General features: G+C 37.8%; 1 pseudogene; it reads left to right on the forward strand.

Annotated features, from left to right (window-relative positions):
* Positions 1–4916: 4916 nt before the first annotated feature.
* Positions 4917–26599, forward strand: part of LOC134483080 (zinc finger protein 729-like) — a 43914-nt pseudogene continuing 22231 nt past the window's right edge.

Genomic DNA, 26599 nt, shown 5'->3' on the forward strand with positions numbered 1-26599 from the left:
GAGCACATCAAAACAATCATCCACCATGATCAAGTAGGCTTCATCCCAGGCATGCAGGGATGGTTTAATATACGAAAAACTATCAACGTGATCCATTATATAAACAATCTGAAAGAACAGAACCACATGATCATTTCATTAGATGCTGAGAAAGCCTTTGACAAAATTCAACACCCCTTCATGATAAAAGTCCTGGAAAGAATAGGAATTCAAGGCCCATACCTAAACATAGTAAAAGCCATATACAGAAAACCAGTTGCTAACATTAAACTAAATGGAGAGAAACTTGAAGCAATCCCACTAAAATCAGGGACTAGACAAGGCTGCCCACTCTCTCCCTACTTATTCAATATAGTTCTTGAAGTTCTAAGCAGAGCAATCAGACAACAAAAGGAGATCAAAGGGATACAGATCGGAAAAGAAGAGGTCAAAATATCACTATTTGCAGATGACATGATAGTATATTTAAGTGATCCCAAAAGTTCCACCAGAGAACTACTAAAGCTGATAAACAACTTCAGCAAAGTGGCTGGGTATAAAATTAACTCAAATAAATCAGTTGCCTTCCTCTATACAAAAGAGAAACAAGCCGAGAAAGAAATTAGGGAAACGACACCCTTCATAATAGACCCAAATAATATAAAGTACCTCGGTGTGACTTTAACCAAGCAAGTAAAAGATCTGTACAATAAGAACTTCAAGACACTGAGGAAAGAAATTGAAGAAGACCTGAGAAGATGGAAAGATCTCCCATGCTCATGGATTGGCAGGATTAATATAGTAAAAATGGCCATTTTACCAAAAGCAATCTACAGATTCAATGCAATCCCCATCAAAATACCAATCCAATTCTTCAAAGAGTTAGACAGAACAATTTGCAAATTCATCTGGAATAACAAAAAACCCAGGATAGCTAAAGCTATCCTCAACAATAAAAGGACTTCAGGGGGAATCACTATCCCTGAACTCAAGCAGTATTACAGAGCAATAGTGATAAAAACTGCATGGTATTGGTACAGAGACAGACAGATAGAACAATGGAATAGAATTGAAGACCCAGAAATGAACCCACACACCTATGGTCACTTGATTTTTGACAAAGGATCCAAAACCATCCAATGGAAAAAAGATAGCATTTTCAGCAAATGGTGCTGGTTCAACTGGAGGGCAACATGTAGAAGAATGCAGATCGATCCATGCTTATCACCCTGTACAAAGCTTAAGTCCAAGTGGATCAAGGACCTCCACATCAAACCAGACACACTCAAACTAATAGAAGAAAAACTAGGGAAGCATCTGGAACACATGGGCACTGGAAAAAATTTCCTGAACAAAACACCAATGGCTTATGCTCTAAGATCAAGAATCGACAAATGGGATCTCATAAAACTGCAAAGCTTCTGTAAGGCAAAGGACACTGTGGTTAGGACAAAACGGCAACCAACAGATTGGGAAAAGATCTTTACCAATCCTACAACAGATAGAGGCCTTATATCCAAAATATACAAAGAACTCAAGAAGTTACACCGCAGGGAAACAAATAACCCTATTAAAAAATGGGGTTCAGAGCTAAACAAAGAATTCACAGCTGAGGAATGCCGAATGGCTGAGAAACACCTAAAGAAATGTTCAACATCTTTAGTCATAAGGGAAATGCAAATCAAAACAACCCTGAGATTTCACCTCACACCAGTGCGATTGGCTAAGTTCAAAAACTCAGGTGACAGCAGATGCTGGCGAGGATGTGGAGAAAGAGGAACACTCCTCCAGTGTTTGTGGGATTGCAGACTGGTAAAACCATTCTGGAAATCAGTCTGGAGGTTCCTCAGAAAATTGGACATTGAACTGCCTGAGGATCCAGCTATACCTCTCTTGGGCATATACCCAAAAGATGCCTCAACATATAAAAGAGACACGTGCTCCACTATGTTCATCGCAGCCTTATTTATAATAGCCAGAAAATGGAAAGAACCCAGATGCCCTTCAACAGAGGAATGGATACAGAAAATGTGGTACATCTACACAATGGAATATTACTCAGCTATCAAAAACAAGGAGTTTATGAAACTCGTAGGCAAATGGTTGGAACTGGAAAATATCATCCTGAGTGAGCTAACCCAATCACAGAAAGACATACATGGTATGCACTCATTGATAAGTGGCTATTAGCCCAAATGCTTGAATTACCCTAGATCCCTAGAACAAACGAAACTCAAGACGGATGATCAAAATGTGAATGCTTCACTCCTTCTTTAAATGAGGAAAAAGAATACCCTTGGCAGGGAAGGGAGAGGCAAAGTTTAAAACAGAGACTGAAGGAACACCCATTCAGAGCCTGCCCCACATGTGGCCCATACATATACAGCCACCCAATTAGACAAGATGGATGAAGCAAAGAAGTGCAGACCGACAGGAGCCGGATGTAGATCGCTCCTGAGAGACACAGCCAGAATACAGCAAATATAGAGGCGAATGCCAGCAGCAAACCACTGAACTGAGAATAGGTCCCCTATTGAAGGAATCAGAGAAAGAACTGGAAGAGCTGAAGGGGCTCGAGACCCCAAAAGTACAACAATGCCATGCAACCAGAGCTTCCAGGGACTAAGCCACTACCTAAAGACTATACATGGACTGACCCTGGACTCTGACCCCATAGGTAGCAATGAATATCCTAGTAAGAGCACCAGTGGAAGGGGAAGCCCTGGGTCCTGCTAAGACTGAACCCCCAGTGAACTAGTCTATGGGGGGAGGGCAGCAATGGGGGGAGGGTTGGGAGGGGAACACCCATAAGAAAGGGGAGGGGGGAGGGGGATGTTTGCCCGGAAACCGGGAAAGGGAATAACACTCGAAATGTATATAAGAAATACTCAAGTTAATAAAAAAAAAAGAAATACTCAAGTTAATAAAAAAAATTGATCAATGAAAAAAAAACATGCAGAATCAGAGCTGAGTATTTATTGGAGGCAAGAGCATACAAAGATAGTGTTCAATTATTAAACCAATGTGTTTCTATTTTAGAAAGTTTACAATACTATACAATACATTTTAAGAGATAGCAACTTCCATCTTCCTAGAACTAAAAGCTTCTTGGGCAGTGTATTTTCATCGGGCGATATTGTGCCATGCATCTAGATATTCTTAGGTACAGCATTTTTCTTTATATTTTTAAAATCAGATATTTTACGAATTTAAATTTCAAATATTATCCCCCTTCTCTCATCCCTCTTCCACCCTCTCCCTGCTTCTATGAAGAAGATCCCACTTCAACCCACCCATTACCAACTCAACTGGCATTCCCCTATACTGAGGAAGGGAGTCTTCTCAGGAAGATGTGCTTCTCTTCCTATTTATGCCAGACAATGATTTCATCTGCTACATATGTGTCTGGAGCCAGGGGTCTCTGCATGTGCACTCTTTGGTTGGTGGTTTAGTCCCCATGAGCTCTGGGGTGTCTGGTTAGTTGATCTTGTTTTTCTTCCTATGGTTTTAGAAACCCCTTCAGCTCCTTCAGTCCTTTCTCTATCTCCTCCAGTGGGGTCTGTGTGCTCAGTCTGATGTTTCGCTGCAAGCATCCTTATCTTGAGCTTCATTTAGCCTGTGAATTGTATTTTAGGCATTCTGAGATTTGGGGCTAATATCCAGTTATCAGTGATTCCATACCGTGTGTGTTGTATTATGACTGGGGTACCTCACTCAGGATGATACTTTCTTGGTCCATCCATTTGCCTAAGAATTTCTAGTATAGTTCTAACTACTAGATTGTACTAATTTACAGGTACACAATAAAACTGTAAATCTCCTCTTGGACTAGTTCTACATCTTGCATTCCTGAAACATCTGAATCTTCAAATACATGGTATATAGGTGTAAAGTATTAAAATAATATGAGAATGATAGAGGAAAAAGAAATAAAGAAATATATAGAAAATTTCACAGAACCTTGAGGCACAATTTGTGTTTCTATTAGCATTTCCTCTAGTGTCTGTTGTTAATCCATTAGGGTGAGTTTTCCAGCAGAGAAAAACATGTCTCCTTGTGTTGTCTAGTATATTTTTTGTAGAAATAAAATGCCCTTGGTTGGTAAAGCCATCTTTAATATAACTGTATTTTCAGCTTCTTATCAGCCAAAAGTGCCACCAGGGAAGATATTGTAGGAGCATGAAGTTCAGCTGCCTTCTGTGACAGCTGAAGGTATTAAACAAGAGGTATTGAGGTATGAATATATGAGTACTTAATTATTAATCCAAAACAAGAGATGTCACTGCTAAAAGGAAATTGGTGCGAAAATACAAGCATGTGTCTTCCTTTAAAACAACAACATCTTGGCCTCTTAGAAGAGGACATAAACTCCAAAAGTACTATCTCTTTTCAGACTGGTGAGATAGGCACTGACTGACTTGCTTTTCTCAGCCTCAGGAAACTCTAATGCATACCCAGCATGAAAAATACCTTCAGCTGTGGACACCTCACAGATTCTGGCAATTATTGAAAAGAGATGCCTCCACTTGATTTTGAATAACCATCTGAGATAAATATGACGGAAAGAAAAGGTGACCATCAACTTCAGCTGACGGCTCTGCTCAGCCTGCATTTACAACTCTGATCTGGCCGAATTAGGTTTATAGCAGGTCACTGCAGCCGCATTTCCAAGTCAGTAGAGAATACACCATTTTCTAGAAAAACAGCACCTAAATTCAGATCAAGATAATCTTTTGTTTTATTTCTGCCTATAGAAATCATTTTTCCCATCTCTTCTCTGAGACGAGTCACAGTGTGTGGTTAGTTTTGATTCCTGCTTTCTGCTCTTCAGTTTTACAAGGAACAGGAGGACCTGCTCTCTCTAAGTACAGAGTGACTTTGTGGAATGTGAAATGTGAACTTCTGTGAGATATTCCCTTCTGAAGGAGAAAGGAAAGATGGCTTCTTGTCAGGTAAATGTATGCAGGATTATGGGAAAGGTTGAGTATTCTTACAGAATCTTCATTGCCAAAACTTCCAAACTTTCCTATGCTGACTCACATTTAGAGCACTATTTTTTCATATGACTCTCAGAATTAAGTTTTCAAAACTTATGTCAATAGTGTGCTAAAGACAGGTTTTTACTTATTGCAGACTACTTATTTTTCAATATATATATGGAAATGTATTCTGAAAATCTTGTGAAGCTTCTGCTAACAAAGCTGAATGTACATGATGGCAAAGGGGAATGTATAATTCTACAGAGTCGCTTGTGTCATTATTTACCTGAGATAAAGGCTCATGTTTCATGAATGTTGCATCTCAGTCCCAAGGCAGTAATTCTCTGCTTTCCTACTGCTGCAACCTTTTATTAGGGTTCCTCAAGTCATGGTGATCCCAACTATAATTTTATTTTTATTGCTACTTCATAATTGCAATTTTTCTAGTGTATGAGGCAGAACGTAAATACCTCTGTTTTCTGGTACCATAGGCAACTACCATTAGATATACTAGAGGGTCATGCAGTTTCATTTCCAAAGGGGTCACCACCCACAGGTTGAGAACTGATAGCATATTGAATCTTTGCAAAGATTCTTTGCACAGCATTCTTTCATTCAGAGCACAATTTATCAAAAATGTATACTAGTTATTTATACCAGACCAAGTTCCATAATTAATGAATCTTTCCTTGGGTGAAATATAGAACTTGGGTAATGGATACAATGGGATACTGTTAATTTTAATTTCAGGGTCTATTGACTTTTATGGATGTGGCTAAAGAGTTCTCTAGGGAGGAGTGGGAATGTCTGGATTCTGCTCAGCGGACTTTGTACAGAGATGTCATGTTGGAGAATTATAACAACCTGGTTTCTGCAGGTGAGAAATATTTTTTTCGTAATTTCTACTTAAGGGATTTGTAAAACTCTACTTAGTGTTTTGGTCTGACTTACATTAATCATTAGGTGTCTTAAATTGTTACAGATTGATTAGTATCTTCTTTACAGTTAACATGTTAAGTACCTTTATCTTGGTTTTACATTTTATATAAGGATTCTTCATTCTTATATGTCCTTAGAATAAGCATTTAGTAACATTTATATTTGAATGCACTGTGACTCACACATTCACTTTTTTTTCTTTGATTGGATAGGTCTTTATTTACATTTCAAATGTTATACCATTCTTGGTATCCCCTATCCCAACTCCCGTCCTCCTGATTCTATGTGGGTGTACCTCTACCCAACCAAGCTATTCCTCCTCCCTGCCATGGCATTCCCCTACACTGGGTCATTGAGACTTCACAGGACCAAAGGCCTCTCTTCTCATTGATGCCTGACAAGTCCATCCTCTGTTACATATGTGCTGGAGACATAGATCTATCCCTTTATACTCTTGAGATGGTGGTCTAGTCCCTGGGAACTCTGGGGTATCTGGTTGGTTGATATTGTTGTTCTTCCTATGGGATTTTAAACTCCTTCAGCTCCTTCAGTCCTTTATCCACCCACACCATTGGGGACCCCATTCTTAGTGCAATGGTTAGATATGACTAATCATCTCTGTATTTGTAAGGCTTGGGCAGAGCCTCTCAGGTGACAGTTATATCAGGCTCCTGTCAGCATGTAGTTCTTGGCATCAGCAATAGTGTCTGGTTTTGGTGACTGTATATGGGATACATCCCCAGGTGGGGCAGTCTCTAGATGGCCTTTCCTTCAGTCTCTAATCCACATTTTGTTTCCATATTTCTTCCTATGGGTATTTTGTTCCCCATTCTTGACAGGCTTGAAGCATCCACACTTAGGTCTTCCTTCATCTTGAGCTTCATGTGGTCTGTAATTTGTATTTTGGGTATTCCCAGCCTGTCGGCTAATATCCACGAATCAGTGAGTATATACCATGTGACTTTTTTTGTGATTGTGTTACTTCAATCATGATCATATTTTCTAGTTCCATTCATTGCTTATGAATTACACGAAGTCATTGTTTTTAATAGTTGAGTAGTACTCCATTGTGTAAATGTACCACATTTTATGTATCCAGTCGTCTGTCAAAGGACATCCGCATTGTTTCCAATTTCTGGGTATAATACATAAGGCCACTATGAACATAGTCGTGTATGTGTTCTTGTTATATGTTGGAGCATAGTTTGGGTATATGGCAAGGTGCCTCATAACTGGGTACTCATTAGTACTATGCATCTTAGTAAAGCTACAATCTGTTGGTTGCAGCTTTGTCCTATTGACAGTGTCCTTTGCCTTTCAGAAGCTATGCACTTTTATTTGGTCACATTTGTCAATTCTTGATCTTAGAGCATAGGCCATTGGTATTCTGTTCAGAAAACTTTCCCCTGTTCCCCTGTGATTAAGGCTTCTTACCACTTTGTTTTCTGTTAGTTGCAGTGTATCTGGTTTTATGAGAGGTCCTTAAGTCACTTGGATTTGAGCCTTGTACAAGGCAGTAAGAATGGAATGATTTGCATTCTGTTCCATGCTGACCTCCTGTTGAACCAGCACCATTTGTTGAGAACAGTGTATTTTTTCCATTTGCTGGTTTTTGCTCCTGTGATCAAGTGACAATAGGTATGTGGGTTCATTTCTGGGTCTACTGATCTATTCTGTTCCTCAACTAGTCTGTCTCTCTACCAATACCATGTTGGTTTGTTCATTGTTTGTTTGTTTGTTTGATCACAATTGCCCTGGAATATAGCTGGAGGTCAGGTATGGTGGTTTTTCTCAGAAGTTTGTTGTTGTTGTTGTTGTTGTTGTTGTTAAAATATTTTTTGCTATCCTGGCTTTTTGTTTATTCCAAATGAATTTGCAAATTGCTCTTTATAAGTCTATGAAGAATTGAGTTGGGATTTTGAGGCGATTGCATTTATTCTTTATATTGCTTTTGACAAAATGGCCATTTTAATATATCCATCTTGGCAATCCATGAGCAAAGGAGATCTTTCTATCTTCTGAGATCTTCTTCCATTTCTTTCCTCAGAGAAGTGAAATTCTTGTCATACAGATCATTCACTTGCTTGGTTAAAGTCACACCAAGTTATTTCATATTATTTGTAACTATTGTAAAGGGTGTTGTTTCACTAATTTCGTTCTCAGCCTTTTTATCTTTTGAGTAGAGACAGCCTATTGTTTTCTTTCCATTATTTTGTTAATCCAACCCCTTTGATGTCTTTGTTCATCAGGTTTAACTGTTCTCTGGTGGAACCCTTGGGCCACTTAATTTTACTAAAATATCATCTGCAAATAGTGATATTTTGATTTCTTCCTTTCCAATTTGTATCCCTTTGACCTATTTTTGTTCTTTAGGGCTTCAAGTACTATCCTGAATAGATCGGGAGAGAGTGGGCAGTCTTGTCTATTCCCTGAATTTAGTGGGATTGCTTCAAATTTCTGTACTTTTATTTTGATGGGCGCTAAGGGTTTGTTGTATATTGCTTTTACTATGTTTAGTTGTGGGCGTTGAATTCCTGATCTTCCAAGACTTTTATCATGAAGGGATGTTGAGACCTTTAAATGCTTTCTCAGCATCTATAGATGATTATATTTTTTCTTTGAGATTGTTTCTACAGTAGATTAGGTTCATGGATATTTGTGTATTGAACCATCCTTGTATCCCTGTGATGAGTCCTACTTGATATTTTTAATAAGGGTTATCTGCCTCTGTGGTCTACCTTCTTGATTTCTTTGTATATATTAGATATTAGCCCTCTCTCTTATGTGGGATCGGTAAAGAACTTTTTTCTTTTTTCTTTTTTGTTTTTCCATCTTTATTATATTGGATATTTCTTATTTACATTTTTTTTATTCACTTGAGTATTTCTTATTTACATTTGAGTGTTATTCCCTTTCCCGGTTTCTGGGCCAACATCCTCCAACCCCTCCCACTCCCCTTCTTTATGGGCGTTCCCCTCCCCATCCTCCCCCATTGCCGCCCTCCCCAAACCAATCACTTTCACTGCGGGTTCAGTCTTAGCAGGACCCAGGGCTTCCCCTTACACTGGTGATCTTACTAGCATATTCAATGCTACCTATGAGGTCAGAGTCCAGGGTCAGTCCATGAATAGTCTTTAGGTAGTGGCTTAGTCCCTGGGAGCTCTGGTTGCTTGGCATTGTTGTTCATATGGGGTCTCAAGCCCCTTAAAGCTCTTCCAGTTCTTTCTCTGATTCCTTCAATGGGGGTCCCGTTCTCAGTTCAGTTGTTTGCTGCTGGCATTCGCCTCTGTATTTGCTCTCTCAGGAGAGATCTACATCCAGTTCCTGTAAGCCATCACTTCTTTGCTTCATCCATCTTATCTAGTTTGGTGGCTGTATATGTATTGGCCACATGTGGTGCACACTCTGAATGGGTGTTACTTCGGTCTCTGTTTTAATGTTTGCTCTCTATTCCCTTCCAAGGGTATTCTTGTTCCCCTTTTAAAGAAGGAGTGAAGCATTCACATTTTGATCATTTGTCTTGAGTTTCATGTGTTCTAGGCATATAGAGTAATTCAAGGATTTGGGCTAATAGCCACTTATCAATGAGTACATACCATTGTGTTTTTCTGTGATTGGGTTACCTCACTCAGGATGATATTTTCCAGTTCCAACCATTTGCCTACAAATTTCATAAAGTCATTGTTTTTGATAGCTGAGTAATATTCCATTGTGTAGATGTACCACATTTTCTGTATCCATTCCTCTGCTGAAGGGCATCTGGGTTCTTTCCAGCTTCTGGCTATTATAAATAAGGCTGCGATGAACATAGTGGAGCACATGTCTTTTTTATATGTTGGGGCATCTTTTGGGTATATGCCCAAGAGAGGTATAGCTGGATCCTCAGGCAGTTCAATGTACAATTTTCTGAGGAACCTCCAGACTGATTTCCAGAATGGTTGTACCAGTCTGCAATCCCACCAACAATGGAGGAGTGTTCCTCTTTCTCCACATCCTGGCCAGCATTTGCTGTCACCTGAGTTTTTGATCTTAGCCATTCTCACTGGTGTGAGGTGAAATCTCAGTGGTTTTTTTTTTTTTGATTTGCATTTCCCTTATGACTAAAGATGTTGAACATTTCTTTAGGTGTTTCTCAGCCATTTGGCATTCCTCAGGTGTGAATTCTTTTTTTTAGCTCTGAAACCCATTTTTTAATAGGGTTATTTGTCTCCCTGCATTCTAACTTCTTGAGTTCTTTGTATATTTTGGATATAGGGCCTCTATCTGTTGTAGGATTGGTAAAGATCTTTTCCCAATCTGTTGGTTGTCGTTTTGTCCTAACCACAGTGTCCTTTCCTTACAGAAGCTTTGCCGTTTTATGAGATCCCATTTGTCGATTCTTGATTTTAGAACAGAAGCCATTGGTGTTTTGTGTAGGAAATTTTTTGCAGTGCCCATGTGTTTGAGGTGCTGCCCTAGTTTTTCTTCTATTAGTTTGAGTGTATCTGGTTTGATGTGGAGGTCCTTGATCCACTTGGACTTAAGCTTTGTACAGGGTGATAAGCATGGATCGATCTGCATTCTCCTACATGTCAACCTCCAGTTGAACCAGCACCATTTACTGAATATGCTATCTTTTTTCCATTGGATTGTTTAGGCTCCTTGGTCAAAAATCAAGTACCCATAGGTGTGTGGGTTCATTTCTGGGTTTTCAATTCTCCTCCATTTGTCTATGTGGGTAAAGACCTTTTTTCAATCTGTTGATTACTGATTTGTCCTAAAGGGAGTGTCCTTTGCCTTATACAAGCTTTGCAGTTTTATGAGGTCCCATTTGTTGATTTTTGATCTTAGAGCATAAGCCATTGGTGCTCTGTTCAGGAAATCTTCCCCAGTGCCCATGCAATCCAGGCTTTTCTTCATTTTTTTCTACGAGTTTTAGCATATCTGGTTTCAAGTTGAAGTCCTTGATTGACTTACACTTAAGTTTTATGCACGGCCATTAAGAATGCATCGATTTGTATTCCGCTGCATGCTGACCTCCATTTGAACTAGGACCATTTGTTGAAAATGCTATCCTTTTGCGCTGGATAATTTAGCTCCTTTGACGAAGATCAAGTGACCATAGGAGTGTGGGTTAAAATCTTGGTCTTCAATTCTGTCCCAGTGATCTATCTGCCTGTCTCTGTTTGAATACCATACAGTTTTTATCACCATTTCTCTGTAATATTGCTTGAGGTAAGGGATGGTGAGTCCCCCAGAAGTTCTTTTATTGTTGAGGATAGTTTTTGCTCTCCTGGGTTTTTTGTTATTTTAGATGAATTTACAAATTGCTCTTTCTAACTCTCTGAAGAATTGAATTGGGATTTTGATGGCGATTGCATTGAATCTGTAGGTTGCTTTTGGCAAAATGGCCATTTTTACTACATCTATCTGGCCAATCCACGAGTATGGGAGCTCTTTCCATCTGCTGGTATCTTCAATTTCTTTCTTCAGAGATTTCAAGTACTTGTCATACAGATCTTTAACTTGCTTGGTTAGAGTCACACTGAGGTATTTTATGTTATTTGTAACTTTTGTGAAGGGAATCATTCCCCAAATTTCTTTTTCAGGCTGTTTATCTTTTCAGGAAAGGAAGGCTACTGATTTGTTTTTAGGTAATTTTATACCCAGTCATTTTGCTGAAGTCATTTTATTAGGCTTAGTAGTTCTCTGGTGGATCTTTTGGGATCACTTAAGTGCACTATCATGTCATCTGCAAACCGTGACATTTTGATTTTTTTCCCTCCCAACTTGTATCCCTTTAACCTCATTTTGCTGTCTGATTGCTCTGTCTAGGATTCAAGTACTATATTCAACAGGTAGGGAGAGAGTGGGCAGCCCAGTCTAGTCCCTGATTTCAGTGTGATTGCTTCAAGTTTCTTGCCACTTAGTTTGATGTTAGCTACTTGTTTCCATATATTGCTTTTAATACGTTTAGATATGGACCTTGAATTCTTGATCTTTCCAGGGATTTTATCATGAAGGGGTGTTAAATTTCTGTCAAATGCATTCTCAGCATCTAATGAAATGATCATGTGATTCTTATCTTTGAGTTTGTTTATATAGTGGATTACACTGATGGATTTTTGTATATTAAACATTCCTGCATCCCTGGGATGAATCCTACTTGATCATGATGGATGATCATATTGATGTGTTCTTGGATTCGGTTTGCAAAAATTTTAATGAGTATTTTTGCATCAATATTAATAAATGAAATTGGTCTGAAGTTCTCTTTTTTGTTGGGGCTTTGGTTTTAGAGTAACAGTAATTCTAGCTTCATGGAAGGAATTTGGTAGTGTTCTGTCTGTTTTTATTTTGTGGAATAGTTTGGACAGTATTCATATGTGGTCTTCTATGAAGGTCTGATAGAATTCTGCACTGAACCCGTCTGGACCTGGACTCTTTTTGGTTGAGAGACCTTTAATGACTGCTTCTATTTCTGTAGGAGTTATGGGGTTGTTTAAATGGTTTATCTGTTCCTGATTTAACTTTGGTACCTGGTATCTGTCTAGGAAATTGTCCATTTCCTCCATATTTTCAAGTTTTATTGAATATAGGCTTTTGTAATAGGATCTGATGATTTTTTAAAAATTTCTTCAGATTCTGTTGTTATTTCTGATTTTGTTAATTTGGATACATTCTCTGTAACCTCTGGTTAATCTGGCTAAGGGTTTATCTATCTTGTTTATTTTATCAAAGAACCAGCTCTTGCTTTTTTTGATTCTTTGTATAGTCCTTTTTGTTTCTACTTGGTTGATTTCATCCCTCAGTTTGATTTTTTTCCTGCCTTCTACTCCTCTTGGGTTTATTTATTTCTTTTTGTTCTAGATCTTGTAGGTGTGCTGCCAAGCTGCTGATATATATTCTCTCCTGTTTCTTTTTGTAGGCACTCAGAGCTATGAATTTTCCTCTTAGTACTGCTTTCATTGTGTCCTATAAGTTTGGGAATGTTGTATCTTCATTTTCATTAAGTTCTAAGAAGTTTTTAATTTCTTCATTTGTTTCTTCCTTGACCAAGTTGTCATTGAGTAGAGCATTGTTAAACTTCCATGTATATGTGGGCTTTCTGTCATTATTGTTGTTATTAAAGACCAGTCTTAGTTCGTGGTGATCTGATAGGATGCACAGGATTATTTCTATGTTCCTGTATCTGTTGAGGCCTGTTTTTTGACCAATTATATCGTCAATTTTGGAGAAGGTTCCATGAGGTACTGAGAAGAAGGTATATCCTTTTGATTTAGGATGGAATGTTCTATAAATATCTGTTAAAACCATTTGTTTCATAACTATTGTTAGTTTCTCTATGTCTCTGAATTTTTTTTCTGTTTTTATGATTTGTCCATTATGAGAATGGGGTGTTGAAATCTCCTAATATTATCGTCTGAGAGGCAATGTGTTTTTTGAGCTTTACTAAGGTTTCTTTTATAAATGTAGGTACTCTTGCAATCAGAGCATAGATATTTAGGAATGAGAGTTCATCTTGGTGGATTTTTCCTTTAATGGATATGAAGTGTCCTTCCTTATCTTTTTTATGACTTTTGGTTGAACGTCAATTGTATTTGATATTAGAATGGCAACTACAGCTTGTTTCTCTGGGCCTTTTGCTTGGAAAATTATTTTCCAGCCATTTACTCTGAGAATAGTGTCTGTCTTTCTCTCTGAGGTGTATTTCTTGCATGCAGAAAAATGATGGGTCTCCATGTCCTCATCAGCATTTGTTTTCACTTGTGTTTTTGATCTTAGCCATTCTGACTGGTGTGAGGTGGAATCTCAGGGTTGTTTTGATTTGCATTTTCCTGATGAGTAAGTATGTTGACCATTTCTTTAGTTACTTCTCAGCCATTCTATATTCCTCAGGTAAGAATTCATTGTTTAGCTCTGTACTCCAGTTTTCTATAGAGTTATTTGTCTCTCTAGAGTCTAAGTTCTTGCATCTCTAACAGATGGAGGATTGGGAAAGATCTTTTCCCAATCTGTTCCTTGCCATTTTCATCTAATGATAGTGTTTGTTACCTTATGAAAGCTTTGCAGTTTTCTTAGGTTCTATTTGTCAATTCTTTTTTTTTTTCAGCTGTGTTTTTTCTTCATTTTTTCTTGGATATTTTTTTATTTACATTTCAAATGTCATTCCTTTTCCTGGTTTCCAGGACGTAAGCCCCCTACCCCATCCCTCTCCCCATCTTCTATAAGATTGTTCCCCTTCCAATCCACCACCTCTTATTGACCCGTTGACATTTCCATAAGTTGGGGATATAACCTTGAAAAGACCAAGGGATTATTCTTCCATTGTTGCCCAACAAGGCCTTTCTCTGCTACATATTTAGTTGGAGCCATTGGTCATTCCATGTATATAGTCCTTAGGTAGTAATTTACTCCCTGGTTGGCATTCCTTTCTTGTGGTGTGGCAGTCCCCTTTAGCTCTTTCAATCCCTTCTCTAATTCCTCCTACATGTGTCCTGTTCACAGTTCAGTGGTTTGCTGCTACCTTTCATGTCTGTATTTGACATGATCTAGCTGTGTCTCTCAGGAGACATTCATATTTGGTTCCTGTCAGCATGCTTTTCTTAGCTTCATCAATTTTTCCTAGTCTTGGTGACTGTACATATATGGGGCATATGTGTGGCAGACTTTGAATGGCTATTCCTTCACTCGTTGTTCCAAACTTTGCCCCCACTTCCCCTTTATGAATATTTTTGTTCCCCCTTTTAAGAAGGAGTGAAGCATCTGCACTTTGGACATCCTTCTTCATGAGCTTAATGTGGTCTGGGTATTGTACCTTGGGTGATTAGAGCATTTGGGCTAATACCCACTTATAAGTGAGTGCATACCTTGTGTGTTTTTCTGGAATTTGGTTACTTCACTCAGGATGATATTTTCTAGTTCATTCCATTTGCCTATGAATTTCATGAAGTCATTGTTTTTGATAGGTGATTAGTACTCCAATGTGTAGATATATGACATTTTCTGTGTCCATTCCTCTGTTGAAGGGCATCTGTTTTATTTCCAGCTTCTGGCTCTTATAAATAAGGCTACTATGAACATAGTGGAGCATGTGTCTTTGTTATATGTTGGTGCATCTTATGGGTTTATGCCCACAGAGGTATAGCTGGGTCTTCAGGTATTGCAATATGAAATTTTCTGAGGAACCTCCAGACTGATTTCCAGAGTCGTTGTACCAGTTTGCAATCCCACCAACAATGGAGGAGTGTTCCTATTTCTCCACATCCTCACCAACATCTGTTGTCATCTGAGTTTTTAATCTTAGCCATTTTCACTGGTGTGAGTTGGAATTTCACATTTTTGGTTTGTTTGTTTTTATTTGTTTGTTTGTTTGCATTTCTTTAGGTATTTCTCAGCCATTGGATATTCCTTAGCTGAGAATTCTTTTGTTAGATCCTTACCCCATTTCTTAATACTGTTATTTGCCTCTCTAGAGTCTATTTTTTGATATTAGCACTCCCTCTGATGTAGGTTTTCTTTTCCCAATTTGTTGGTTGCTCTTTTGTACTAATGACAATGTCCTTTGCCTTTCAGAAGCTTTGCAGTTTTATTAGGTCTCATTTGTCAATTATTGATCTTAGAGCATAAGTCATTTGTGTTTTTTTCATGAAATTTTCCAAAGTGTCCACGTGATCGTGAATCTTCCCTACTTTTTCTTCTATTAGTTTAAGTGTATCTGGTTTGATTTGGAGGTACTTGTCTACTTGGACATAAGTTCTGTACAGAGTGATAAGAATGGTCAAATTGTGTTTTTCTTCATGCTGACCTCCAGCTGAACCAGAACCATTTTTTGAAAATGCTATCTTTTTCCATTGGAGTGTTTTACCTCCTTTGTCCAAGATCAAATGACCATAGGTGTGTGGATTCATTTCTGGGTCTTAATTCTATTCCACTGATCTACTTGCCTGTCTTTGTACCAATACCATATAATTTTTTAATACTATTGCTCTATAATACTGCTTGAGGTCAGAGATGGTGATTCCCCCAGAAGTTCTTTTATTGTTGAGTATATTTTTCGCTACCCTGGGTTTTTGTTTTCCAAAGTAATTTGCAAATAGCTATTTCTAACTGTATGAGGAAATCACGTGGAATTTTGACAGGGATTGCATTGAATCTGTAGATTGCTTTTGTCAAATTGCCATTTTTATGGAATTTTTGTGTTTCCTCCTTAAGGGTTTCTATTTTTGTACTTCTGTTATATTTCTTTAAGGGAATTATTTATGTCCTTATTAAAGTCCTCCATCATCACCATAAATTTGGTTTTAAATCCAAATCTTGATTTACCAGCATATTTGTATATCCAGTATTTGCTTTTTTGGGAGAACTGGGCTCTGATGATGCCAAGTATTCTTGGTTTCTAATGCTTATGTTCCCGTGCTTGCCTCTCACCAACAGGTTGTTTTTGGGTTGGCTTGTCTTCCTGACTGTAAAAGTGGCTTGTCCTTCCAGTAGGCCTCTGTGACAGCACTCCTGTTGACCTGTTTTCTTTCAGCTGGATCTCATAGGGTCCTGCCCCTGACTCTTGCTATATCCCTGTGCCTAGGCGATGTCCCCTAGGGTCAGGAATGAGGGCAGAATGTTTTTGTCGACTATGGATTCTCAGGAGTGTCTGTACTTCTGAGGGTCCAGCTCTCTCCTCCACAGGATTTCTACCCCTGTTTTTGAATTAAGGAAATACTTAAAGAAAATGAGGAGCAGGACAACCCTATAGGAAGTGTGAAAGTCTCAACTAACCTGGACCCATGAGATCTGTCTGATACTGAGCCACCAACCGGCCAACATTCACCAGTGGATATGAGGCTCCCAACACTTTATAGTAGAGCACTGCAGGGCCTGACTTCAGCCATAGAAGATATATCTAATCCTCAAGAAACTTGAGGCCTCAAGGAATGGGGTGATCTGGTAGAGTGGTTGTTGTGTGGATTGGGATATCTTCTTGGTGTTGGGAGTGTCTCAACTGGTATTTGATGTGCAACAGTTATAGGGTGGAACTTGATGTGGTATATTTTGTTCTGTAAAAAAATAAAGAATAAATAAAAAGTCATATAAAGAAAAATACCTTGTTGATGTATTTGCCATTGAGTTATTATTGATGAAGTTCACTTATATAAAATATATCATAGATTTCATGAAATATCTCCTAATGTACATTATATCTATGATATTTGTTTCTTTGGACAAAATTTGTGCAGTTTGGTGTTGCATGTTTCTGCCATGATGATATATATATATATATATATATATATATATATGATTTTCAACCATTTGCAAAGTGTCTTATAATGACATATTCTCGTTAATTTCAGGTCTGTGTTGTGAGTCTACAAAGAAGCTATTCTCAAAGGTATTTACACAGGATTATTTTCTCAAGAAAATAATACAAAGATTTGCATCTAATGACGTTTCAGATCTACATAGAGAGAAATTCTGGGAATGTAGATATGACAATGAAGAACATGAAATAGGTGATTATGGAAATGATTTCTTTGCAAAAGTCATCTGTTTCATTCCTCAAGCAGCTCAGGAATCTCCAGATTCTCTTCCTGAGAGAAGTCAGTCCTCAAATCTTAAGGGTCACTATAGAATTTCTACTCAAGAGACAACTTTCAAGTGTAATGAATGTGGAAAAATCTTTAAATCTTTACACAATTCCTAAGACTTAAAGCTCATCACAGAATCCATACCAGAGACAAACCTTACAAATATAACGAATGGGAGGAATCCTTAACAGGTCTCTCAAATCTTCATATTCATCACAGATTTCACACTGGAGACAAACCTTACAAATGTAATAAGTGTGGGAAATCTTTTACATGCTCCTCAAGTCTTAAAATTCACCACAGAATCCATATAGGAGAAAAACCTTACAGATGTAATGAATGTGGGAAATCTTTTACACAGTCTTCAGGGCTTAAAATTCACCACAGAATACATACTGGAGACAAACCTTACAAATGTAATAAATGTGGGAAATCTTTTACAGAGTCTTCAAGTCTTAAAATTCACCACAGAATCCATACGGGAGAAAAACCTTACAAATGTAATGAATGTGGGAAATCTTTTACACAGTCTTCAGCTCTTAAAGTTCACCATAGAATCCATACTGGAAACAAACCTTACAAATGTAATGGATGTGGAAAATCTTTTACAAACTCCTTAAGTCTTCAAAATCACCACAGAATCCATACAGGAGAAAAACCTTACAAATGTAATGAATGTGGGAAATCTTTTACATGGTCTTCAGGTCTTAAAATTCACCACAGAATACATACTGGAGACAAACCTTACAAATGTAATGAATGTGGGAAATCTTTTACAGAGTCTTCAAGCCTTAAAATTCACCACAGAATCCATACAGGAGAAAAACCTTACAAATGTAATGAATGTGGCAAATCTTTTATCAAGTACTCAAAACTCAGAACTCACCACAGAACCCATACTGGAGACAAACCATACAAATGTAATGAATGTGGGAAATCTTTTACACAGTCTTCAAATCTTAAAACTCACCACAGAATCCATGCTGGAGAAAAACCTTACAAATGTAATGAATGTGGCAAATCTTTTATCAAATACTCAAAACTCAGATCTCACCACAGAACCCATACTGGAGACAAACCTTACAAATGTAATGAATGTGGGAAATCTTTTACACAGTCTTCAAGTCTTAAAATTCACCACAGAATCCGTACAGGAGAAAAACCTTACAAATGTAATGAATGTGGCAAATCTTTTACACAGTCTTCAAATCTTAAAACTCACCACAGAATCCATGCTGGAGACAAACCATACAAATGTAATGAATGTGGCAAATCTTTTACAAACTCTTCAGGTCTTAAAGTTCACCACAGAATCCATACTGGAAACAAACCTTACAAATGAAATGGATGTGGGAAATCCTTTCCACATCCTTCAAATCTTAAAACTCACCACAAAATCCATGGGGGAGACAAACCTTATAAATGTAATGAATGTGGGAAATCTTTTACACGTTCTTCAGCTCTTAAAGTTCACCATATAATCCATACTCGAAACAAATCTTACAAATGTAATGGATGTGGAAAATCTTTTACAAACTCCTTAAGTCTTCAAATTCACTACTCAATCCATACAGGAGAAAAACCTTGCAAGTGTAATGAATGTGGGGAATATTTTACAGACTACTGAAGTCATAAAAGTCACAACAGGTTACATACTGGAGAAAAAACATTTAAATGAAATCACTGTAGAATATCATTTGCCAAATCCTCAAATCTTTTAAGTTCAGTATAGAATCTAGAGAAGAGATAATCTTCACTAATGAAAAAAGTTGGCAAGTCTTTTCCTGGTTCTCAACTCTTCAAATTCATCAAAGAATCCATCCTGGAAAGCAGCCTTATAAGTATAATGAATGTGAGAAATACTTTTCCTGTTCCTCACCTCTTCAAGGTTCCCACAGAATCCGTTAAGTAGAAAAACCATTACTAATGTAATGGATGTAAATATTTGTTCAAAGGAATCATATCTTCAAATACCATGCATACTGGTGAGAAACCTTACAAATGTAAACAGTATGGCTAATCATTTAGAACAAGTTCAAACCTTGAATCAACTTTCTCCATGCATAAGACTAACTTAATAGGTAATTACTTTATGCATATTTATATAGAAATATTTATTTAAAAATATTATTGAAACCTAAAGCATTATAAATAATTCCCATAGGGTAGGCATATACTTGATAGTAGTTGGAAATATTTTATTCAGAAATGACCCTTTCAACATTTTAAGTTGTTTTATTAGCTATAAACTATGAAAAACTTCACCCAGCATTAATCTGACACCATTGATTAGTGATAGTATAGATTTCATTTTCAAACTCATTAAATAACAGTATTTTAAAATTTAAGCATTTAAGCCAAAATAATATTAATAACTATTCTTATACAAACTTGTTGTTTAAAGTTCTATATAGTTTAGTTTGGTAGAATATTTGGATTTGTGATATATATTCTCTGTAGGTTTTATTGTGGTGTTTGTCTTTAAGCTTTTATAGAGTAATTTTTAATCTGAAACTAATCCCTTCTTTGTCACAATTATTAATAAATATATTACAAGTTTTTCATTACTACTACCTTAGTGTGATTAGTATCTATTTTGTGCAAGGATGAAGTCATTCATATATTCCATTTCCTGATTGATGATGCCAAGAGAAACCTGTCCCAAAAGCATAAATTTGATTGCTTTAGACAAATTCCAGATAGTAATTATGAAGCATATATATGGTGATCCAAGGACACCATAAGGCTATCTGAGTTTGTGTGCCTGTGTGTGTATGTGTTTGTGTGTGTATGTGTGTGAGTATGCATGTATGTATAAGTTTTAGGCATAAATTCACTGACATTTCAAAGAACCTAGTCTCTGTTCTAGTGAAAAATCCTATGTGGACCCATTTGTGGAGGAGAGGGTTGAAGCTTTAACATAACAACTTCTCCATTGGCCAAAATATTCATATTCATGCAGTGTGCTTTATATTGTATATCATACAACTCTTGCTCATAGAAGTTTTGTCCTAAGAATTACTCCCATAAAGAAACTTTATCTACAAAGATGAAGAAAGTACTTAGTCACACACACACACACACACACACACACACACACACACACACACACACTCACTCACACTAACCTTGAGTCTCTTCTGGTTTGTTGATATAAACTGGCTTCCTTGTTAATCTGCTAATCTGTGTGTAATGATCCTGCTGAGCTTCCTGGGTGCAGTGTGTCAACACTGCAGATCAATCACTAGAACACTAGTAGGTCCTATCTTTGAAACAGGTCTTTGTTTGTTTTTTTCTGTTTTAAATATTGCCTCGACACAGCATCAGTTCCATTGGTAGAGATATTCTGCCATTGACACGTTTAGGACAACAATTTTTTGTTTAAAGAAGTATTTTCAGTCTTTCAAATGAAATTCATTCATACTTTCTTATTAAGGTGGAAAATTATAGTTCATTAAACAAAAATTATTACATCAGCAAGTCTTTACAGATAACATCTTATGGACATAAATTCACAGAAAGAACCTTTTCTAAATAAACCCAATTCTTAGAATTGTTTTCTTTAATATATTCATAAACTAAGCTATGACATTGGTACAAGTCTTAAAATTCAGAAATGATTATTTTCCTGGAAGCCCAGAAAATATTGTTTCTTCAGTTCTTTTTTTTTCTCCGTCTTTATTAACTTGGGTATTTCTTATTTACATTTCGATTGTTATTCCCTTTCCCGGGTTTCCAGGCCAACATCCCCCTAACCCCTCCTCCTCCCCTTCTATATGGGTGTTCCCCTCCACATCCTTCCCACATTACCGCCATCTCCCCAACAATCAGGTTCACTGGGAGTTCAGTCTTGGCAGGACCAAGGGCTTCCCCTTCCACTGGTGCTCTTACTAGGCTATTCATTGCTACCTATGAGGTTGGAGCCCAGGGTCAGTCCATGTATAGTCTTTTGGTAGTGGCTTAGTCCCTGGAAGCTCTGGTTGGTTGGCATTGTTGTTCATATGAGTTCCCAAGTTCCTTCAAGCTCTTTCAGTCCTTTCTCTGATTCCTTCAACGGGGGTCCCATTCTCAGTTCAGTGGGTTACTGCTGGCATTCGCCTATGTATTTGCTGTATTCTGGCTGTGTCTCTCAGGAGAGATCTACATCCAGTTCCTGTCAGCCTGCACTTCTTTCCTTCATCCATCTTATCTCGTTTGGTGGCTGTATATGTATAGGCCACATGTGGGCAGGCTCTGAGTGGGTGTTCCTTCTGCCTCTGTTCTGCACTTTGCCTCCCAAGGGTATTCTTGTTCCCCTTTTAAAGAAGGAGGGAAGCATTTGAATTTTGGTCATCCTTCTTGAGTTTCATGTGTTCTGTGCATCTAGGGTAATTCGAGCCTTTGGGCTAATATCCACTTATCAGTGAGTGCATACCATGTATGTTTTTCGGTGATTGAGTTACTTCACTCAGGATGATATTTTCCAGTTCCAACCATTTGCCTATGAACTTCATAAAGTCATTGTTTTTGAAACCTGAGTAGTACTCCATTGTGTAGATGTACCACAATTTCTGTATCCATTCCTCTGTTGAAGGGCATCTGGGTTCTTTCCATCTTCTGGCTATTATAAATAAGGCTGCTAAGAACATAGAGGAGCATGTGGGTTTGTTATATGTTGGGGCATCTTTTGGCTATATGTCCAAGGTGTAGCTGGGTCCTCAGTTACTTCATGTCCAATTTCTGAGGAGCCTCCAGACTGATTTCCAGAATGGTTGTACCAGTCTGCAATCCCACCAACAATGGAAGAGTGTTCCTCTCTTTCCACATCCTCACCAGCATTTGCGGTCAACAGAGTTTTTGATCTTAGCCATTCTCCCTAGTGTGAGGTGAAATCTCAGGGTTTTTTTTTGATTTGCATTTCCCTTATGACTAAAGATATTGAACATTTCTTTAGGTGTTTCTCAGCCATTTGGCATTCCTCAGCTGTGAATTCTTTGTTTAGCTCCATACCCCATTTTTGATAGGGTTATTTGTCTCCCTGCAGTCTAACTTCTTGAGTTCTTTATATTTTGGATATAAGCCCCCTATCAGTTGGAGGATTGGTAAAGATCTTTTCCCAATCTGTTGGTTGCCGTTTTGTTCTAACAACGATGTCCTTTGCCTTACAGAAGCTTTGCAGTTTTTTGAGATCCCATTTGTCAATTCTTGATCTTAGAGCATAAGCCATTGGTGTTTTGTTCAGGAAATTATCTCCAGTGCCCATGTGTTTGAGATGCTGCCCTAGTTTTCCTTCTATTAATTTGAGTGTATCTGGTTTGATGTGGAGGTCCTTGATCCACTTGGACTTAACCTTTTACAGGGTGATAAGCATGGATCGATTTGCATTCTTCTACATGTTGACCTCCAGTTGAACCAGCACCATTTGCTGAAAATGCTATCTTTTTTCCATTGGATGGTTTTGACTCCTTTGTCAAAAATCAAGTGACCATAGGTGTGTTTATCAGTTGTTTAACATAAGTTGTTTATCAGCTTTAGTAGTTGTCTGGTGGAACTTTTGGGATCACTTAAATTTACTATCATATCATGAGCAAATACTGATATTTTGACTTCTTCTTTTCCAATCTGTATCCCCTTGATCTCCTTTTGTTGTCTGATTGCTCTTTGTAGAACTTCAAGAACTATATTGAATAAGTAGGGAGAGAGTGGGCAGACTTGTTTAGTCAATGATTTTAGTGAGATAGCTTCAAGTTTCTCTCCATTTAGTTTAATGTTAGCAACTGGTTTCATGTATATGGCTTTTACCATGTTTAGGTATGGGCCTTGAATTCCTATTCTTTCCAGGACTTTTATCATGAAGGGATGTTGAATTTTGTCAAATGCTTTGTCATCATCTAATGAAATGATCATGTGGTTTTGTTCTTTCAGTTTGTTTATATAATGGATCACGTTGATGTTTTTCTGTATATTAAACCATCCCTGCATGCCTGGGATGAAGCCTACTTCATCATGGTGGATGATTGTTTTGATGTGCTCTTGGATTCGGTTTGCCAGAATTTTATTGAGTATTTTTCTGTCGATATTAAAGGGAAATTGGTCTGAAGTTCTCTTTCTTTGTTGGGTCTTTGTGTGGTTTAGGTATAAGAGTAATTGTGGCTTCATAGAAGGAATTCGGTAGTGTCCATCTGTTTGTGGAATAGTTTGGATAGTATTGATATGAGGTCTTCTATGAAGGTCTGATAGAATTCTGCATTAAACCGATCTGGACCTGGGCTCTTTTTGGTTGGGAGACCTTTAATGACTGCTTCTAGTTCCTTAGGAGTTATGGGGTTGTTTAACTGGTTTATCTGTTCCTGATTTAACTTCGGTACGTGGTATCTGTCTAGGAAATTGGCCATTCCCTGCAGATTTTCAAGTTTTGTTGAATATAGGCTTTTGTAGTAAGATCTGATGTTTTTTTGAATTTCCTCTGATTCTGTAGTTATGTTTCACTTTTCATTTCTGATTTTGTTAATTTGGACGCACTCTCTGTGTCCTCTCGTTAGTCTGGCTAAGGGTTTATCTATCTTGTTGATTTTCTCAAAGAACCAACTTTTGGTTGTATTGATTCTTTCTATGGTCCTTTCTGTTTCTACTTGGCTGATTTCAGCTCTGAGTTTGATTATTTCCTGTCTTCTACTCCTCCTGGGTGTATTTGCTTCTTTTTGTTCTAGAGCTTTAGGTGTGCTGTCAAGCTGCTGACATATGCTTTCTCCTGTTTCTTTCTGCAGGCACTCAGAGCTATGAGTTTTCCTCTTAGCACAGCTTTCTTGTGTCCCATAAGTTTGGGTATGTTGTACCTTCATTTTCATTAAATTCTAAGTCTTTCATTTCTTTCTTTATTTCTTTCTTGACCAGGTTATCATTTAGTAGAGCATTGTTCAACTTCCACATATATGTGGGCGTTCTTCCCTTATTGTTATTGAAGACCAGCTTTAACCCGTGGTGGTCTGATTGGACATATGGGATTATTTCTATCTTTCTGTACCTGTTGTGGCCCATTTTTTGACCAATTATATGGTCAATTTTGGAGAAAGTACCATGAGGAGCTGAGAAGAATATATATCCTTTTGGTTTAGGATAGAATGTTCTATAAATATCTGTTAAGACCATTTGGTTCATGACTTCTCTTAGTCTGTCTACGTCTCTGTTTAATTTCTGTTTCCATGATCTGTCCATTGATGAGAGTGGGGTGTTGAAATCTACTATTATTGTGTGAGGTTCAATGTGTGTTTTGAGATTTAGCAAGGTTTCTTTTACGTATGTAGGTGCCTTTGTATTTGGGGCAAAGATATTTAGGATTGAGAGTTCATCTTGGTGGATTCTTCCTTTGATGAATATGAAGTGTCCTTCCTTATCTTTTTAAATGACTTTTAGTTGAAAATTGATTTTATTTGAGATTAGAATGGCTACTGCAGCTTGATTCTCCCGACAAATTGCTTGGAAAGTTATTTTCCAGCCTTTCACTCTGAGGTAGTGTCTGTCTTTGTCTCTGAGATGTGTTTCCTGTAGGGAGCAGAATGCAGGCTCCTCATTGCGTATCCAGTTTGTTAATCTATGTCCCTTTATTGGGAAGTTGAGACCATTGATGTTGAGAGATATTAAGGAATATTGATTGTTGCTTCCTGTTATACTCATATTTGGATGTAAGGTTATGTTTGTGTGCTTTTCTTCTCTTTGTTTTGTTGCCAAGATGATTAGTTTCTTCGTTTTCTAGGGTGTAGCTTGCCTCCTTATGTTGGGCTTTACCATTTATTATCCTTTGTATTGCTCGATTCGTAGAAAGATATTGTGTAAATTTGGTTTTGTCATGGAATATCTTGGTTTCTCCATGTATGTTAATTGAGAGGTTTGCTGGATTCAGTAACCTGGGCTGGCATTTGTGTTCTCTTAAGGTCTGTATGACATCTGTCCATGATCTTCTGGATTTCATAGTCTCTGGCGAAAAGTCTGGTGTGATTCTGTTAGGTCTGCCTTTATATGTTACTTGACCTTTTTCCCTTACTGCTTTTAATATTCTTTCTTTATTTTGTGCGTTTGGTGTTTTGACTATTATGTGACGGGAGGTGTTTCTTTTCTGGTCCAATCTGCTTGGAGTTCTGTAGGCTTCTTGTATGCCTATGGGTATCTCTTTCTTTAGGTTAGGGAAGTTTTCTTCTATGATTTTGTTGAAGATATTTACTGGTCCTTTGAGCTGGGAGTCTTCACTCTCTTCTATACCTATTATCCTTAGGTTTGATCTTCTCATTGAGTCCTGGATTTCCTGAATGTTTTGGACCAGTAGCTTTTTCTGCTTTACATTATCTTTGACAGTTGAGACGATGATTTCTATGGAATCTTCTGCTCCTCAGATTCTCTCTTCTATCTCTTGTATTCTGTTGGTCTCCTTGTCTCTTTTTTTGGTTTTCTATATCCAGGGTTGTTTCCATGTGTTCTTTCTTGATTGCTTCTATTTCCATTTTTAATTCCTTCAACTGTTTGATTGTGTTTTCCTGGAATTCTTTCAGGGATTTTTGTGATTCCTCTCTTTAGGCTTCTACTTGTTTATTTATGTTTTCCTGTGTTTCTCTAAGGGAGTTCTTCATGTCTTTCTTGAAGTCCTCCAGCATCATGATCAAATATGATTTTGAAACTAGATCTTTTTTTTTTGGTGTGTTTGGACATTCCATGTTTGCTTTAATGGGAGAATTGGGCTCCGATGATGCTATGTAGTCTTGGTTTCTGTTGCTTGGGTTCCTGAGCTTGCCTCTCACCATCAGGTTGTCTCTGATGTTACCTTGTTCTGCTATTTCTGACAGTGGCTAGACTGTCCTACAGACCTGTGTGTCAGGAGTGCTGTAGACCTGTTTTCCTGTTTTCTTTCAGCCAGTTATGGGAACAGAGTGTTCTGCTTTCATGCATGTAGTTTTTCCTATCTACAGGTCTTCAGCTGTTCCTGTGGTCCTGTGTCTTGAGTTCACCAGGCAGGTCACTTGGAGCAGGAAAGTTTCTCTTACCTGTGGTCCCGAGGCTCAAGTTTGCTTGTGGGGTATTGCTCATGAGCTCTCCCCTGGGGCAGCAACCAGTGGGAGGATTGGCGCCACCCTTTCCGGGAGCTTCGGTGCACCAGGGTTCCAGATGGCGTTT

This window comes from Rattus norvegicus, chromosome 18 (assembly GCF_036323735.1).
Source record: "Rattus norvegicus strain BN/NHsdMcwi chromosome 18, GRCr8, whole genome shotgun sequence".
NCBI lineage: Eukaryota > Metazoa > Chordata > Mammalia > Rodentia > Muridae > Rattus > Rattus norvegicus.